This window comes from Ranitomeya imitator, chromosome 6, assembly GCF_032444005.1.
Source record: "Ranitomeya imitator isolate aRanImi1 chromosome 6, aRanImi1.pri, whole genome shotgun sequence".
Lineage (NCBI taxonomy): Eukaryota > Metazoa > Chordata > Amphibia > Anura > Dendrobatidae > Ranitomeya > Ranitomeya imitator.
Genome location: NC_091287.1, coordinates 53,116,696 through 53,137,002, shown reverse-complemented (window position 1 = coordinate 53,137,002; position 20,307 = coordinate 53,116,696).

The window sequence follows — 20,307 nt, the reverse complement described above, 5'->3', positions numbered from 1 at the left end:
GCCTATTCTGGCACTTGGCCACTCTCTTCCCATTCCCGTGTAGCGGTGGGATATGGGGTAATGAAGGGTTAATGCCACCTTGCTATTGTAAGGTGACATTAAGCCTAATTAATAATGGATAGGCGTCAATTATGACACCTATCCATTATTAATCCAATACTAGTAAAGGGTTAAAAAAAAAACCACACACACACATTATTAAAAATTAATTTATTGAAAAAATCACAAAGGCTGTTGTATTAATTTATTCTACTCTCAATCCACTCACTGAAGACCCTCAATCTGTAAATTAAAAAAACATAATAAACCAACAATATCTTTACCTTCCGAGGATCTGTAAGGTCCAACGATGTAAATCCATCTGAAGGGGTTAAAATATTTTGCAGACACGAGCTCCGCTAATGCAGGCTGCTCATTTCTGCAAAACCCCGGCGAATGAAGCTAAATATAGGTCAATGACCTATATTTAGCTTCATTTGCGGTGAGGCGCCCTCTGCTGGTTGTCCTCATATGAACTCGAGCAAGGGAGCTTTCAAGGAAAGTTCCCACGATCTAGGGACAACCAGCAGAGGGCGCCTCACCGCAAATTAAGCTAAATATAGGTCATTGACCTATATTTAGCTTCATTCGCCGGGGTTTTGCAGAAATGAGCAGCCTGCATTAGCGGAGCTCGTGTCTGCAAAATATTTTAACCCCTTCAGATGGATCTACATCGTTGGACCTTACAGATCCTCGGAAGGTAAGGATATTGTTGGTTTATTATGTTTTTTTAATTTACAGATCGAGGGTCTTCAGTGAGTGGATTGAGAGTAGAATAAATTAATACAACAGCCTTTGTGATTTTTTTCAATAAATTCATTTTTAATAATGTGTGTGTGTTTTTTTTTTAACCCTTTACTAGTATTGGATTAATAATGGATAGGTGTCATAATTGACGCCTCTCCATTATTAATTAGGCTTCATTATTAGGTGGCATTAACCCTTCATTACCCCATATCCCACCGCTACACGGGAATGGGAAGAGAGTGGCCAAGTGCCAGAATAGGCGCATCTTCCAGATGTGCCTTTTCTGGGGTGGCTGGGGGCAGATGTTTTTAGCCAGGGGGGGGCCAATAACCGTGGACCCTCTCCAGGCTATTAATATCTGCCCTCAGTCACTGGCTTTACTACTCTGGCGGAGAAAATTGTGCGGGAGCCCACGCCAATTTTTTCCGCCATTTAACCCCTTATTTTACTAGCTAGAACGGCCAAATTTTGCACATACACACTACTAACATTAGTAGTGTGGAATATTCAAAAAAAATGGTGATATGAGATGGTTTACTGTATGTAAACCAGGTCTCATATCATGTCGGGTTTAGGAAGGAGAAAGCAAAAGCCGGTAATTGAATTACCGGCTTTCTGCTATCTCGCGCTGTATGAAGCAATAATATATATACATATACAGTGGGGCAAAAAAGTATTTAGTCAGTCAGCAATAGTGCAAGTTCCACCACTTAAAAAGATGAGAGGCGTCTGTAATTTACATCATAGGTAGACCTCAACTATGGGAGACAAACTGAGAAAAAAAAATCCAGAAAATCACATTGTCTGTTTTTTTAACATTTTATTTGCATATTATGGTGGAAAATAAGTATTTGGTCAGAAACAAACAATCAAGATTTCTGGCTCTCACAGACCTGTAACTTCTTCTTTAAGAGTCTCCTCTTTCCTCCACTCATTACCTGTAGTAATGGCACCTGTTTAAACTTGTTATCAGTATAAAAAGACACCTGTGCACACCCTCAAACAGTCTGACTCCAAACTCCACTATGGTGAAGACCAAAGAGCTGTCAAAGGACACCAGAAACAAAATTGTAGCCCTGCACCAGGCTGGGAAGACTGAATCTGCAATAGCCAACCAGCTTGGAGTGAAGAAATCAACAGTGGGAGCAATAATTAGAAAATGGAAGACATACAAGACCACTGATATTCTCCCTCGATCTGGGGCTCCACGCAAAATCCCACCCCGTGGGGTCAGAATGATCACAAGAATGGTGAGCAAAAATCCCAGAACCATGCGGGGGGACCTAGTGAATGAACTGCAGAGAGCTGGGACCAATGTAACAAGGCCTACCATAAGTAACACACTACGCCACCATGGACTCATATCCTGCAGTGCCAGACATGTCCCACTGCTTAAGCCAGTACATGTCTGGGCTTGTCTGAAGTTTGCTAGAGAGCATTTGGAAGATCCAGAGTAGTTTTGGGAGAATGTCCTATGGTCTGATGAAACCAAACTGGAACTGTTTGGTAGAAACACAACTTGTCGTGTTTGGAGGAAAAAGAATACTGAGTTGCATCCATCAAACACCATACCTACTGTAAAGCATGGTGGTGGAAACATCATGCTTTGGGGCTGTTTCTCTGCAAATGGGCGAGGACGACTGATCCGGGTACATGAAAGAATGAATGGGGCCATGTATCGTGAGATTTTGAGTGCAAACCTCCTTCCATCAGCAAGGGCATTGAAGATGAAACGTGGCTGGGTCTTTCAACGTGACAATGATCCAAAGCACACCACCAGGGCAACGAAGGAGTGGCTTCGTAAGAAGCATTTCAAGGTCCTGGAGTGGCCTAGCCAGTCTCCAGATCTCAACCCTATAGAAAACCTTTGGAGGGAGTTGAAAGTCTGTGTTGCCAAGCGAAAAGCCAAAAACATCACTGCTCTAGAGGAGATCTGCATGGAGGAATGGGCCAACATACCAACAACAGTGTGTGGCAACCTTGTGAAGACTTACAGAAAACGTTTAACCTCTGTCATTGCCAAAAAAAGGATATATTACAAAGTATTGAGATGAAATTTTGTTTCTGACCAAATACTTATTTTCCACCATAATATGCAAATAAAATGTTAAAAAAACAGACAATGTGATTTTCTGGATTTTTTTTTCTCAGTTTGTCTCCCATAGTTGAGGTCTACCTATGATGTAAATTACAGACGCCTCTCATCTTTTTAAGTGGTGGAACTTGCACTATTGCTGACTGACTAAATACTTTTTTGCCCCACTGTATGTGTCTACTGACATATACATATCTATATATATATATATAGAGACAGTATATATGTTTTTATTTTTTTAACTCATGGATCCCTTGTATAGCGGTATGTCGGTTTTGCAAGCTTGCGCTAAAAACACGCAGTACGGATGCCATACGGATTACATACGGAGGATGCCAAGCGCAAAAAACGGTGACACACCCTGCCTATGGAGGAGCTACGGACCACTATTTTCGGGACTTTTCAGCGTATTACGGCCGTAATATACGGACCGTATTTTCATACACTGTGTGTGACGCCGGCCTAAAATAGAACAAATTAACAGGAAATTAAGCCTTGCGTTCTAAACCAGATTTCTACAAGAATTTTTTTAAGGCATAAGTCCCAACACATTTGCAAACTAGGAAAAAAATAAAAATGATGGCACCATTAGCTTATGATTAGTGATAAGCGAATATACTTATTACTCAAGATTTCTCGAGCATGCTTGGGGGTACTTCGAGTATTTTTCAGTGCTCAGAGTTTTAGTTTTTAGCGCCTCAGCTGCATGATTTACATCTGATAGCCAGCATAAGTACATGTGGGGATTCCCTAGCAACAAGGCAACCCCCACATGTACTTATGCTGGCTAACAGATGTAAATCATTCAGCTGCGGCAAGAAAAACGAAAACTCTGAGCACTAAAAAATACTCGGAGGACCCCTGAGCATGCTCGAAAAATCTCGAGTAACGAGTATATTCGCTCATCACTACTTATGATGCTAAAAGAGTACACCCACATGAGAGTATGTCCTCAGAATCATTGCATTTGATGGCCTCAAAAATCCCAGTCCAGTATAGTTAAGACTGACGATGAGTTATATAAGCGATGGTTTTACGTCTGGTGTTCCAGGAAATAGCCGCGACATGTATATTCCGATCTAATCAGTGCACTTCTATTTTCACCTCTGCTGCAATGCATTTATCATTTCATTTTGTTCCTCATTTTGCATTGTGATATTGAGAACAGCATTAAATAAATTGGCCGTTGTAATATTATCAATTTATCACACATCCATTTTTTCATTCTCTGTGGTCTTATTTGTGCTTTTGATGAATGTGTCTCCGTTATATTGTCTTTATTTGGGGAGGATTTTGGAAACTTTTGGAAGCCATATACATTCCCCTGCTGATTTTCAGATCATTTTTTCCCAACATACCTCAAGTGAGCAGTTGATTAAAGTCTAATCAACAACATCTGGGTCAGATTAAAGGCATAAGCATGTTCCCCCTCCTCCGATACTAAATCACAAATCTTGTTCCCTGCTCAAGGTTGTGTCTAGCATTTTGGATCCACTTATCTGTAAAGACTGGTTTATGTGGAGTGACTGGTATGAAGAACGTCAGCACGATGGGAAAATAGAAGAGACTGTTCGTGTTCATATGTTTGATTGATGCCCTTTATTGTGGGTTTTATATCCATATTTACATCTGCATTTCTCCAAGTGTCCGCGTAATACGGGGGATATATATTCTCCCATTTTACTTGTTTACCCTTATGCTCTGCCCTATGAAGTGGTTGCTGTAGATGTTACCTGGTATATTCAGAGTTCCATGTCTGCGATCATTTGTTATCTTCGTACCGCAGTACGCATGCGTGCCATGGCCCCGGCTCCTTCGTCGGCTTGCGGCGTCTCTCTGCACCATGACTACGGTCATGTGACATTTTGTCACGTGGTGCATGACGCCGCCGCCGCTGAGGCGTCCTGCTGCCATGGCACCGCATGCATCACAGGAAGCGGTCATAAGATCGCACGATACCGGAAGTGGGTAGTGTTATACGTTGTATACCCGTGGCTAATTCGAGCAACGTACGTTTGATTTGATTGGTTTAGGGGGCCTTTTAAACACGCACTTCCCCTCTATTTGCTATCCGCGCGTCGAGAAGGACGCTCACAGTCACATCTCCGGCTCCATTGGTAATTATAACAGCCCTTTTGGCTATGTTTTTATTTGTTATATAAGGGTGCCGCATTTCTTTTTAAGGCTATATGGGTTAATGTGCAATAATAGCCAGTTTACTCTAAAATAATTTAAACCCATGTATCCTTTTGAAATTATATATATTTCTGTGAGTGTCTTTCTCTGACATGTGTGAGAGGGTGTACTTCTCTCTCTTCCTCCCCCTCCTCCTTTTTTTTTTTTTCCTCCTATGTCATCTGTACCTGGTCACCTTAATAAAATTATTTTTTGTTTAATATTATCTTTATTGGAATTTTTTGTCATGGTTTTTTTCCTTTGTTGCTCATCCTATGTTATCCACGCAGTGTCCTCCATTGCGCTCTTGTGCAACTCCTGCAGCAGTTGCTCCCCAGAGTTAGTGATACACAGGGGCTGACCCTTTCACTGCCATTATGTGTACTCCAAATTATCATATTATGATATCAATGCAAGCAACTAGACTAGGGGAAAGCAGAGTTTTGGAAGCCACTTGCATGCAATTTTTTATGGTAATCAAGACAAATCCCTTGATAAAGTGATTTACAGTCATGGCCAAAAGTATTGACACCCCTGCAATTCTGTCAGATAATACTCATTTTCTTCCTGAAAATGATTGCAAACACAAATTCTTTGTTATTATTATCTTCATTTAATTTGTCTTAAATGAAAAAACACAAAAAGAATTGTCCTAAAGCCAAATTGGATATAATTCCACACCAAACATAATAAAGGGGTGGACAAAAGTATTGGCACTGTTCGAAAAATCATGTGATGCTTCTCTAATTTGTGTAATTAACAGCACCTGTAACTTACCTGTGGCACCTAACAGGTGTTGGCAATAACTAAATCACACTTGCAGGTAGTTGACATGGATTAAAGTTGACTCAACCTCTGTCCTGTGTCCTTGTGTGTACCACATTGAGCATGGAGAAAAGAAAGAAGACCAAAGAACTGTCTGAGGACTTGAGAAACCAAATTTTGAGGAAGCATGAGCAATCTCAAGGCTACAAGTCCATCTTCAAAGACCTGAATTTTCCTGTGTCTATCGTGCGCAGTGTCATCAAGAAGTTTAAAGCCCATGGCACTGTGGCTCACCTCCCTAGATGTGGACGGAAAAGAAAAATTGACACGAGATTTCAATGCAAGATTGTGCGTATGTTGGATAAAGAACCTCAACTAACATCCAAACAAGTTCAAGCTGCCCTGCAGTCCGAGGGTACAACAGTGTCAACCCGTACTATCCGTCGGCATCTGAATGAAAAGGGACTGTATGGTAGGAGACCCAGGAAGACCCCACTTCTTACCCCGAGACATAAAAAAGCCAGGCTGGAGTTTGCCAAAACTTACCTGAAAAAGCCTAAAACGTTTTGGAAGAATGTTCTCTGGTCAGATGAGACAAAAGTAGAAGTTTTTGGGCAAAGGCATCAACATAGAGTTTACAGGAGAAAAAAGAGGCATTCAAAGAAAAGAACATGGTCCCTACAGTCAAACATGGCAGAGGTTCCCTGATGTTTTGGGGTTGCTTTGCTGCCTCTGACACTAGTCTGCTTGACCGTGTGCATGGCATTATGAAGTCTGAAGACTACCAACAAATTTTGAAGCATAATGTAGGGCCCAGTGTGAGAAAGCTGGGTCTCCCTCAGAGGTCATGTGTCTTCCAGCAGGACAATGACCCAAAACACACTTAAAAAAGCACTAGAAAATGGTTTGAGAGAAAGCACTGGAGACTTCTAAGGTGGCCAGCAACGAGTCCAGACCTGAATCCCATAGAACACCTGTGGAGAGATCTAAAAATGGCAGTTTGGAGAAGACACCCTTCAAATATCAGGGACCTGGAGCAGTTTGCCAAAGAGGAATGGTCTAAAATTCCAGCAGAGCATTGTAAGAAACTCAGTGATGGCTACCGGAAGCGGTTGGTCGCAGTTATTTTGGCTAAAGGTTGTGCAACCAAGTATTAGGCTGAGGGTGCCAATACTTTTGTCTGGCCCATTTTTGGAGTTTTGTGTGAAATGATCAGTGTTTTGCTTTTTGCTTCATTCTCTTTTGTGTTTTTTTCATTTAAGACAAATTAAATGAAGATAATAATACCAAAGAATTTGTGTTTGCAATCATTTTCAAGAAGAAAATGAGTATTATCTGACAGAATTGCAGGGGTGTCAAAACTTTTGGCCATGACTGTACAAAGTAAGTATCAAATATTAGTAGTAAAGCCGCACCCTATAATGGCAACGTCTCTATGGACAGCAGAGTGCACGTCCTCACCAGGGGATCCATCCCAGTAGATAAATTCAAAAGCGCATGAAGAGAAGGACAGCACCACAGCAATTGTGAAAAAACAGCTCCCGTATTTATTCTGCCATCTGCAACGTTTCGGTCCGTGGCCCTTTTTCAAGCACTTTCAAAAGTGTCATAGCTTTCCATGCTGGACCAAATATATATTTTTTTTAAATATCAAAGTTTATCTACTTTTTTAGCACATTTTTGGCTTCTTCACGTTTGGCTTCTTCAACCTCTAAATATCACATTACATAGCAGGCTACTGAATGATTTAACAGTAAAGTGAGCTTGCTTGAAAGCCCTTATCTCTGTTCTCCTGAACCATATTCTAAGGTGATCTATGACCACAAAGTTCAACTTTAACACTATTGTAAACTACACTTAACACAGCTACATTTTTCACCTTGGTAAGGGCAGATGTTTACAAAGGTCTAAAGAGGCCTAAATCCAGGGAGCGTGTAGCCTAAATGTAGACTCAAATATGATGTTATCAGAGCTTAAGGTGACTATAACTTGCTAATGCTTTACATAATTACCCTACATAATTCGGCATAACTCGGACTTATTAAGTTTAGTTAAAGAAGCACTTCCATCAAAGTTTTATCCTTTTAATATATTGCAATCATAATATTGTATAGCATCGTGTACTTACAATTGCTCATTTTGCCTTTTTACAAAGTAAATTCTTCCCTTTTCTCTGCTCTATGTAGAAACAGGAAGTCCCTTTTCCCTGCAAAAATCATTAACCTCTTCAACTCCTGACCCAGCTGCTCTGCTCCTCCACCTGCCAGGGACTTTTGTAGTAACTTATAACTCATACAGGGGAAATTGATCTCCTGTTTTTACATAGAGCTTAGAAGGATTGGACATCAAAGCACAGGATTTTTTAATCACCTGATGTCATAGACCTAATGTAAAACACAAGTATTAGCTGGGTAGAATGTCAAAATGAGCAATTGTAAGTACACAGTGCTATATAATATGATGATTGCAATATATTAAGGGGATAAACATTTTTATATGCTTCTTTAATTCACATACGTGTATTGCAAGGACCTCTGCTGTAGATAGGTTTATGTATATATACTAAAATAGTATAGAAACACCACATAGATATCAGATTTAACATCATATTAATGTATGATTAAGGCCAGTTTTTCACTTCGACACCTGAGTCTGACTACTCATGTGTCAGGTTCTTTTGTCAGAGATAATAGTTGTCAAAGTGAGAAATTTCTCTCGCGCTTAGATTAAGTTGCTTCATTGTCATATGAAGATATCTTCATATGGACATTGTTAGTGTGAATATAGTCATCTCATGAATATTATTATTTATTATTATTACTAGACATTTTTATAGCGCCATTTATTCCATGGTGCTTTACATGTGAAAAGGGCAAATATAGACAAGTACAATAAGCATGAGCAAAAACAAGGCACACACAAGTACAGAAGGAGAGAGGACCCTGTCAGCGAGGGCTCACAGTCTACAGGGGTTGGGTGAGGACACTAGGAGAGGGTAGAGCTAGTTGTGCGGCGGTTCAGCAGACTGAGGATCACTGCAGGCAGTAGGGCAATAGCTAGACACAGAGGATGGGTCGAAGGAGGGCTTTTTGAGAATGGGTGTGATCGAGGCATGTTTGAAGGATGAGGAAAAGACACCAGTTGTAAGTGAGAGGTTGAAAAGGTGTGTTAGAGCTGGGATGAAAACTGTGGTGACGTTAGGGATGAGGTGGGACAGGAGCAGGTCAAGCGTGCAATTGGTGAGGTGTGATCTTGACAGGAGGGTGGATGAGCTGATCTTCTGTCATGGTGGAGCAGCTGGTTTTGGAGGAACAGGGTAGAGCAGCTAAGAGGGGCATTGGGTGCTGCGGGCCAAAGCTTTCTCTGATTGTATCAATCTTCTGTTTAAAGAAAGAGGCAAAGTCTTCAACAGAAATTAGAGGAGAGGGAGGAGTTGAAAAGCTGTTTAGGGTTGTGAGACAGGGAGGATATGAGGGGTTAGAAGTAAGGCTGGGTTCACATTGAGTTCCCCCAGTCCAGTAGACGGACTACGTTACACCGTGGCATAACACGGTGTAACGTAGTCCGCTAGTGCCGCCATTGACTCCAATGTCGGATGAATCGCTAGCACATGCCCACAATGGGTGTGCGCTAGCCATGTGCCGTCATTGAGTGACGGACCCTGAGACGCGGGCTGCAGCGTTTCCGGGTCCGTCACCACTAGCACAGATAGAGCTAGCAGATGCTCTATCTGCGCTTGTGATGTGCCAAAGTCGGCACTTGCGTTACAGCAGCCCGATTAACGTATGTGTTGAACGGGCTGCTGTAACGCAGTGTGAACCTAGCCTAAGTTTGTTTTGCGGCAATGAGCATGGACTTTATGCTGACGAGGGACTGCTTGTATGTAATGAAGTGCTCGGTAGAGTGGGATCTCTTCCATCTCCGCTCAGCGACCCTGGAAGCCTGTCTCAGTTCTTTGGTCAGGCAGGTCAGCCAGGGCTACCTGTTGATTGTACAAGTTTTGCTATGCATGAGGGGGGCCAAATCAAGTGTAGCTGTTATTGTGGTGTTATAAAAAGTGGCAGCAGCATCTGTGTCATGTAAGGAAGCTATGTCTGTAAGAGAGAGAAGAGACTCAGAGAGCGATTGTAAATTGAGGTGTTTAAGATTTCTGCGAGGGAGAGTGAGTTTGTGGAGTGGGGGTTGCACACTAGGAGAGGAGAGGGTAGAGAATGTCAGTAGGTTGTGGTCAGACAGGGGGAGGGGTGAGTTAGTGAGATTAGTAAGGGAACAGAGGCGGGTGTTGTGAATTCCACTCTTGGGCTCCCTCCGGTGGTTGTAAGCGGCACTTTTGTGAGTTCTGCTCCTGGGCTCCCTCTTGTGGTTTCTAGTGGTATGGCTGCTCCTTGGAGTTAGCTGTCATCAGCTGCCTCCACTTATCGTCTCTTCTGCTTGGCTATTTAGGCCTGGCTCTTTCTTCAGCCAGTGCCACTTGTAAATGGTTCCTGGTTGGATTCACATCTCTTTGGAGTTCCCTGTTATCCTGACCAGTTCAGCAAAGCTAAGTTTTTGCTTGCTCTTTTCTGTCCATAGATTGTGGACTTATCCATTCTGTGCTTTCTATGTTTGTCCAGCTTTTCAGTGTGAATTAATTCTGTCTTGCTGGAAGCTCTGGGAGGCAGATTTGCCCTCCACACCTTTAGTCAGGTGTGGAGATTTTTTGTAAACTCTGCGTGGATTTTTGTAGTGTTTTATACTGACCGCACAGTACTCCATCCTGTCCTATCTATTTAGCTAGACTGGCCTCCTGTGCTCATCCTGGTTTCATTCTGTGTATGTCTTTTCCCTCTCCACTCACAGTCATTATTTGTGGGGGGCTAATCTATCCTTTGGGGATTTTCTCTGAGGCAAGATAGCTTTCCTGCTTCTTTCTTTAGGGGTAGTTAGCTCTTAGGCTGTGACGAGATGCCTAGGGAGAGTTATGAGCATTCCACGGCTACTTCTAGTGTTGTGTTGAGCTTAGGGACTGCGGTCAGTACAGTTACCACTTCCTTCAGAGCTCTTTCCATGTTGCTCCTAGACCACCGTATCATAACAGCGGGTGAAGATAAAATCCAGCATGTGACCATCTTTGTGAGTGGCTGCAGAGGACCATTGAGTGAGGCCGAAGGAGGCAGTGAGCAATAAAAGTTTAGAGGCAGCTGAGGTGGAAGTATCAATGGAGATATTGAAGTCACCCATGATGATAATGGGGATGTCAGCAGAGAGGAAATCAAGTAGCCAGGTGGTGAAGTGGTCGAGAAAGGTGGAGATGGCTAGTTCTGGGGACGGTAGGCGACAGCCAGCTGGAGGTTGGAGGGGGAGTAGATGCGGACAAAGTGCACCTCAAAAGAGGGAAGATTAGTGGAGGCCGGGGTAGTAGCAGAATTGGGGTAAAGGAGCAGGTATCAGACAGGAGCAAGCCAACTCCTTCACCACGCTTGTTGTTGGGGCGAGGGGTGTGAGAGAGGTGGAATCTGCCATAAGAAAGTGCAGCTGAAGAGGCTGAATCGGAGGGGGTGAGCCAGGTTCCTTGATGCCAAGGAAGGAGAGGAATAGTAGACACAAATATTAGGGATCAAAGTTGGGTTAATGATTTCCTCAAATTAATTCTTTTATACGTTTTTCTGTTTTACCGTATATATTTTGCCGCTGAGCTTACATCTTTCTACATTAAAATAGGATTAAAAATCCAGCACGTTTTCTGTTTGTAATATAGATTTAGCGTATCATAGAAAATCAATGAGATGTTTCAAGACAATCAACTTCATTATTATTATTGGAAATGCCATTACACCATTCATTCTTGATTTGCTTAAAGAGTGTGTTACTTAATGCCATTTGACACTTTAAAGGCAGTCTTTAACCTGTCTCACCTGCACTTCATTAAAATAGACTTCTCCGTATTTCTTCACAAATTGAAGAGGGACATGTGGTGAGCTGCCAAAACGGTGCGTTGATTTCACTTAAAAAAAGACGCACAACGGTTCATTCAAAAATCTATCGAAAAGCCATTCATCCGTCACAGTTTCATTACTTACATTTTATATAGTAAAAAAAAATGAATATCAGATTTTTCTGATAAAGGTATGGTGGATCTATTTAACTGCTAGTAACTTTTGCATTGCAATCATAAAGAAAAATTTACAGTAAAAGTGTACAAAAGATTTGGGATGGGCGAACCTGCGGATGTTTGGGTCTGGCGGGTTCGGCTGAACATCTAAATTAAAGTTTGGCTTGGGTAACAGAACGGTACCTCAACCCAACCCTCGGACCCCATTCAGATGAAGGGGGCCCGAATACCTGTTGTTTGCCACGCTGTCAGTTGCATGACAGTGTGGCAATCACGTGCTCTGATCGGCGGTAAGATCATTTGCCTTCTTTTTAGTAATGGAGAGGCATCTATAAGACACCCCCATTACTAATCCAATAATTGGATTGTTAAAAAAACAACACAGCCAGAATATAATCCTTTAATTGAAATAATTTAATAATAATCATTTTTTCAAATAATTTATCAAAAATAGAAGAGACCCCAATTAATTTTTATTTATTTATTTATAGCATAGACGCCGGCTGATGAATCTCGCTGTTATCAGAGACAGCAGGTATACGTTGATGAGAGTAGTACTCTCTCATCAGCCGATGCCTGTGGCCGGCGGTAACCTGTCATCTGACAGCGTGGTAACTAACTTACCGCTGATCAGAGCAGCTGGTATTTCTCACACTGTCCCATAGATGACAGCGTGAGAAACAGCTGATGCTCTGTGTGCCGAAACTTGGACTTCCTGCTGAAGTCCATGTTTGGGTCAGTGCACGGACACCAGGTGTTTGGTACAGACCCCAAACTTTACTGTTCAGGTTTGCCCATCTCTAAGAAAGATTCTTTGAAAGCTCTTCCTATTAATTTCTATTGTAAAAACACTTTGCTGTTCTTGGATTCAGAGCTTTGAACATTTTTTTTTCGGCTTCAGATTATGAAAAACGCCTGGTGGAAAAAAAAAAGTGTACGTCACTTCTTCTGATGGAATCTGCTCCAAACTAATCACTGTCCGGTCAAAAGACTGCAAAAAAATTGGAAAAAAATTCCCCCAAACTGCTTCAGTAACCTAAAAACTCTTCCTTGACAGGATGGGGAACTTTAATTCTTGTAAGAATAGAGTGGCAGCGCACATGTGCAACTTGCACTTCATTTATTCTCAATGGGGCTTTTTCCTTAGATCTATCGAAGTAACCTCAAGTCCTGGGGATCAGGTGTGACTACAACCTCTTTACCTGCTGCGAAGAAGTCAAGTTATGTCAAATTTTGAACAATATTGCTACTCCTCTATAAATCACTGGTGAGGCCACATCAACAATATGGGATCCAGTTTTCGGCTCCACATTTTTAAAAGGATATTCAGAAGTTACAATCAGTACTGTATAAAGGTGGGCAACTAGATTACTACAACGGATGGAAGGCCTCTCATGATGAGAGGTTGTAAAAGTTGGGCTCATTTAGCTTAGAAAAAGACTCCTCAGGGGAGATCTCATACATGTATAAATACAGTTATGGCCAAAAGTATTGACACCCCTGCAATTCTGTCAGATAATATTCAGTTTCTACCTGAAAATCATTGCAAACACAAATTCTTTGTTATTATTATCTTAATTTAATTTGTCTTAAATGAAAAAACACAAAAAGAATTGTCCTAAAGCCAAATTGGATATAATTCCACACCAAACATAAAAAAGGGGTGGACAAAAGTATTGGCACTGTTCGAAAAATCATGTGATGCTTCTCTAATTAGTGTAATTAACAGCACCTGTAACTTACCTGTGGCACCTAACAGGTGCTGGCAATAACTAAATCACACTTGCAGCCAGTTGACATGGATTAAAGTTGACTCAACCTCTGTCCTGTGTCCTTGTGTGTACCACATTGAGCATGGAGAAAAGAAAGAAGACCAAAGAACTGTCTGAGGACCTGATAAACCAAATTGTGAGGAAGCATGAGCAATCTCAAGGCTACAAGTCCATCTCCAAAGACCTGAATGTTCCTGTGTCTACCGTGCGCAGTGTCATCAAGAAGTTTAAAGCCCATGGCACTGTGGCTAACCTCCCTAGATGTGGACGGAAAAGAAAAATTGACAAGAGATTTCAACGCAAGATTGTGCGGATGTTGGATAAAGAACCTCGACTAACATCCAAACAAGTTCAAGCTGCCCTGCAGTCCAAGGGTACAACAGTGTCAACCCGTACTATCCGTCGATATCTGAATGAAAAGGGAATGTATGGTAGGAGACCCAGGAAGACCCCACTTCTTACTCTGAGACATAAAAAAGCCAGGCTGGAGTTTGCAAAAACTTACCTGAAAAAGCCTAAAACGTTTTGCAAGAATGTTCTCTGGTCAGATGAGACAAAAGTAGAGTTTTTTGGGCAAAGGCATCAACATAGAGTTTACAGGAGAAAAAAAGAGGCATTCAAAGAAAAGAACACGGTCCCTACAGTCAAACATGGCGGAGGTTCCCTGATGTTTTGGGGCTGCTTTGCTGCCTCTGGCACTGGACTGCTTGACCGTGTGCATGGCATTATGAAGTCTGAAGACTACCAACAAATTTTGCAGCATAATGTAGGGCCCAGTGTGAGAAAGCTGGGTCTCCATCAGAGGTCATGGGTCTTCCAGCAGGACAGTGACCCAAAACACACTTTAAAAAGCACTAGAAAATGGTTTGAGAGAAAGCACTGGAGACTTCTAAAGTGGCCAGGAATGAGTCCAGACCTGAATCCCATACAACACCTGTGGAGAGATCTAAAAATGGCAGTTTGGAGAAGGCACCCTTCAAATATCAGGGACCTGGAGCAGTTTGCCAAAGAAGAATGGTCTAAAATTCCAGCAGAGCATTGTAAGAAACTCATTGATGGTTACTGGAAGCAGTTGGTCGCAGTTATTTTGGCTAAAGGTTGTGCAACCAAGTATTAGGCTGAGGGTGCCAATACTTTTGTCTGGCCCATTTTTGGAGTTTTGTATGAAATGATCAATGTTTTGCTTTTTGCTTCATTCTCTTTGTTTTTTCATTTAAGACAAATTAAATGAAGATAATAATACCAAAGAATTTGTGTTTGCAATCATTTTCAGGAAGAAACTGAGTATTATCTGACAGAATTGCAGGGGTGTCAATACTTTTGGCCACAACTGTATATGTGTGGCCAGTACAAAACACTGGCACATGACTTACTCCTTCCAAATACCTCACTTAGGACCAGGGGGCACTCATTACAGGTAGAAGAAAGGCGATTCCGGGAGCTAAATAGGAAAGGGTTCTTTACAGTGAGAGCAGTCAGAATATGGAATGCCGACCACGAAGGCTGGATGATTTCCTCAGTACACATAACATTGTGGGTAGATAATTTACTGACAATAAATGTACAATTGGTGGAGAAAAGTTGAATTTGATGGACCAAGGTCTTCTTTCAACCTTTGTAGCTATGTAACTATTGAGCAGGAATGCATACTGTATGTAAGCAAGTTTGCTAGCCAAATCACATTTTAGTAAAAGCAAACAGTGTTAAGGGGATCTTTCACCAGGTTTTTGTCTCCGAATCTGACAGCAGTATAATGGAAAGCTCTAATTCCAGTGATGTTTTACTTACTGGGCTGCTTGTTGTAGTTTTGATAATACTCCTGTTCTGCAGGAGATTATCATTAGTCCAACCATGCCCCCACCACTCATTAGCAGCTTTCTGCCTAAGCACAGTGTACACAGAAACCTGCCGGTCATTGGTATGGACAGAGTTATACAGAGCTCAGCATTCATACAACTCGTGGATAAAACAGTAATTTTATCAAAACTGCAGCACACAGCTTAGTAAGTGATACATTGCAGGAATCAGGGTCTATATTCCTGCATTATACTGTTTTCAGATTGAGTATTATAAACTTGGTAACAGATTCCCTTTAAAGACTAGACTAATACTTTGATTTAGGATCATGGAATATTTCTGTTAACATGAGACAAAGTAATATGTCATCTCTGCATGACTTTCACATGGTGACGATGACTATGACCTAACCTTGGCTTTTATTGTGTCAGGCTTTCCAGTTTCAAGAGCAGAGATCTTACATTTTGCTACATTTCATGTTATTCATTAACATTAACCTCTAGATTATAGATGTTAGATTGTCAGAAGTCAGGCTCCAGTTCTGATGAACAATATTATCATGACACCAAGGTTTTGTCTTTAATTAAGATTGGGTCCTTTATCACTGCATGAAAGGATGCATATTTTAATGCCGGGCAAGGTCGGCTAATTCTTTGAACCTGTAGACTCTTTAAAAAGTTGAATTTAATTGAAAACTGGATAAGAGATGATGAGATGAGTTTTTTTCTACATGTAAAATGGTTACATGGTCAAGGAGGAGGAAAGTCATAAATTGTGGAAATTCTAAACAGGTAAAAGAAGCAACTTTAACTCCTTACTGACATGACACACTGATACATCATATACCGGCTCCCTAACTTAGATACAGCTCATGTGCTGAGCCCGCATCATTACCAGCAGATGATGCCTGAGTTATTCAGCCATCATGTGCCTCTAAGAGATGCGGGAGCAGCGGAGCCCCACCCATAACTGTTAACCTGTTAATCTCTGACAGTAGTATTTAACATTCGCCATCAGGGGGCGCATCATTACACACATCCATCAGCACATGACATAATCACTGGGTCAAATGGGTCATTATCCCTTTAATGTTAAAGAAGCACTCCTCATATCAACTTTTTTGTCCTCAGTCATCATATTGTATAGCACTGTATACTTACAATTGCTCATTTTGTCTTTCTACCCAGATAATTCTTCTCTTTTCCATTAGGTCTATAACATCAGGTGATTAAAAACAAACTAGTTAAATACTTCTAAGCTCAGTAGAAACAGGAGGTCTATTTTGTCTGCACAACACATAGTTCACTGCAAAAGTCCCTGGCAGGGGGAGAAGGTAGCAGCTGGGTGAGGAGTTGAAGAGGGGGATGATAAATGCAGGGACAAGAGACTTCCTGTTTCTACAAAGAGCAGAGAAAAGAGAAGTATTAGCTGGGTAAAAAGGCAAAATGAGCAATTGTAAGTACGCAGTGCTATATAATATGATGATTGCAATATATTAAGAGAATAAAAACTTTGATGAGAAGAGTACGTCTTTCCTACTATAGATTAGCAAATCGATTTTAAACAAATTGAACTTGTGCTCAATTTTATAAAAGTTGCTGCACCCAGCGAATTTGAACAATTTGAGATTTGATTAGTGTGAATCACCATAAAAATACCCACCACTATTTTTTGGCAAAGAAAAAGATTGCATGAAGAAAAAAAGGCTCTCACGACCTCCGATGCAGCTGCGCCGCCTTTTCTATAATGCCTAGCAGCTGTCACATCACATTGTATAGCACAGCCAATTAGGAAGGACTATCACAGCCTGTATAAAAGCAGAGGCAGGGAATGCAGCAGATATTTTAGTGAATTTGGATAGTGAGAGCAAACAGCTTAGCAATAGAAATAAGAGAAAACTTTAAACCCTGAATAATTGTTACAAATAGTGTGTGACAAGAAAACTGTGATAAACAGATACTATCCATTTGATCATAGCCATATATGCTGAGGTCACTTTGAGTAAATTGTTCTTTTATTCTAGAAACTTCTGACAACATGTCTCCAAAGTTCCAAGTAATAAATTTTGCATTTTTTTCTCACGAAGAAAAATGGTCAAAAAAAAAAAACAACAACCCAGTACTTTCAGACCTCAAATAATGCAAAGAAAGCAAGTTCATAATCATTTAGAAACAACAATACTAATGTTTTATCTCAGGAAGAATTCAGAAATCAATATTTTGTGGAATAACCATGATTTTTAATCACAGCTGTCATGCGTCTTGGCATGCTTTCCACCAGTCTTTCACACGGCTTCTGGAGCAACAATGTAAGCAGTTCTTCTTTGTTTGATGGCTTGTGACTATCCATCATCCTCTCGATTACATTCCAGAGGTTTTCAATGGGGTTCAGGTCTGGAGACTGGGCTGGCCATGACAGGGATTTGAGGTGGTGGTCTCCTAATTTTTGCCAGAGCTGTATGATTTGCCATATGTTCATTACAGTCCTAGGAGACCTCAGGACATGTATTTTCAGGGCAATAGGAGGCTTCACCGTACTTGACAAAAATTTACTTAAAAGGAACCTGTCAGCAGGATTGTGCATAGTAACCTACACACACTGTCAGGTCGTCGCCGTTATACTGAATAAAATGATTCCTTGGTTGATGAAATCTGTCTTGTGACTGTTTCTTCATTGTTATATTCAGTTTGTAGTTAATGAGGTTCTCATGCCCTAAGGTGGGGCTGCTGTATGTAGTGCTTTTTTAATACATTTTCAAAAATTACTACATTACTGTCTTTTTTTAGTTGAGATGGGGTGCAGAATGTACATTAATGAGGAAAAAATTAACTTTTTTGAATTTACCAAATGGCTGCAATGAAACAGAGTGAAAAATTTAAAGGGGTATAAATACTTTCCGTACCCACTGTACTTATACATATGTATGCACACACACAGTATATATATATATATATATATATATATATATATATATATTATTGTTTATTATTAAAGCGCCATGGAGCTTTACATGTGAGGAGGGGTATGCATAATAAAGAACAAGTACAATAATCTTAAACAATGCACTTTACTGGTCACTACTGGTACAGAAGGAGAAAGGACCCTGTCCGTGAGGGCTCACAATCTACAAGGGATGGGTGAGGATACAGTAAGTGAGGGTAGAGCGGTATATATATTGTGGAAGGTCAGCTTACTTAGATGCTCCCCGAGGTAGACACAGGAACACGTTTGGTTAAAGTTTATGGGTGGTTTATTGCGTCATAAACCTATAAACCCAAACTAGTAACAGAAAAAGATCCTTTCTGGCTCAAATGGAAGTAAAAAGTTCATATAAAGTCATTCCCAGTATGGCTCCCACCTTCTGGGACAACATATACGGTGGCTCTCGCAGGAGCTTCAGTCTGGAGGCTTCCTTCCACCAATCCACAGACATTTCTCTCCCTCCAGCCATACGGTGGTTGGAGTCCCACCCATCTCTGACCTACCCACCATGAAAGCCAGACCCACATAGCGACTGGGCTACTCTCAGCACATATCATGCTGGAGGAAAACTCATGGCTTTCACATCACGCAGGAATAACCTTTGCAACACATATCTCCCCTCACGTACGGCGCCAGTGACCCTGTCACAATATATAAAAAATATTGTTTATTTATTTTTTCACATTGGTTTATGTATGGAATAGGAAAGTGAATTATTTTTATTTGAAACTTTTTATTAAACGTTATTTTAGCGCCTTTCTGTTTTGCAGTGTATTGTAATTTGACTTGAGGGCTTCATAGGAGCACAAGGATGGCAGACACAGGGGTCGTCATTAGACACCCAGTTGCAGTGATAAACTGCTATCATATGAAGGGTATAACGATGGGGTTACAGGTGGTAAAACCTGCACCTTCCATGAATGGTTCAGGCTCAGGACCTGAGCCTGCTGCATGCAAATGTGCTCGAAATATGGTATACATTTGATAGAAATAAAGGCACATACATAAATAAGCATAAGAATACTGTATTTCTGTACATAATACAATAAAGAACACAGTTTACAGATTTTGACCGCACATAACATAAATAACGTACAGTCCTGGAGCTTGCCTTACAATTACATACTGTTCTAGCTCTGTACATGTACCTACTATTTATTACCAGTCAGTTGACTGAGAAATACAGCACCATTTACCATTTAATTAAACATCTAAACACCTGCATTGTATTGTGGATCTGCTGATGATAGGATTCTAATTTATATGTTGATGTCTGATGAGCATTTTTGTTATTAATGACGGTGAACATCTGGTGTTGATATAAATCTACAGTTGCTAATTAGAGTCAGCATTTTGTATGTTTTTTGAAAAAAATGTTATCTTTAGTTTAACGATTTATCCTTTGATAGTTTTGCTATTTGCCTTTGATTAGTGGTAGCAGAATTGAAATAGTGTATCTGCTTTATAAATAAAAAACCCCAAACCAAAATAAAAACCTACTCTGGAGATATTGTATTAAAGGGGTATTGCCTCTTCATTATTTTTTTGTGGCAAATCCAATCTCAATTTTAGCTGTCCTTTCTCCTGATCTCTCCTTGCCTATGCAAAGTGTCTACCGGTGGCCACTTTTTCTCAGTAAGTAATTCCAATGGACATGTTGGACTATAAAGCTATGTTCACATGTTGCGTTTTTGCAGCATTTTTTATGCCAAGTTTAACCTGCTTACAAAAAACAGCTTCTGCTTAGTTTTTTGGTGCATTTTTTTACTGCGGTTTTGTCAGGGTACATTTATCTCTTGTGCATGCTGATAAAGTTTAGTGCATAAAAAAAAATCTGATTCAAC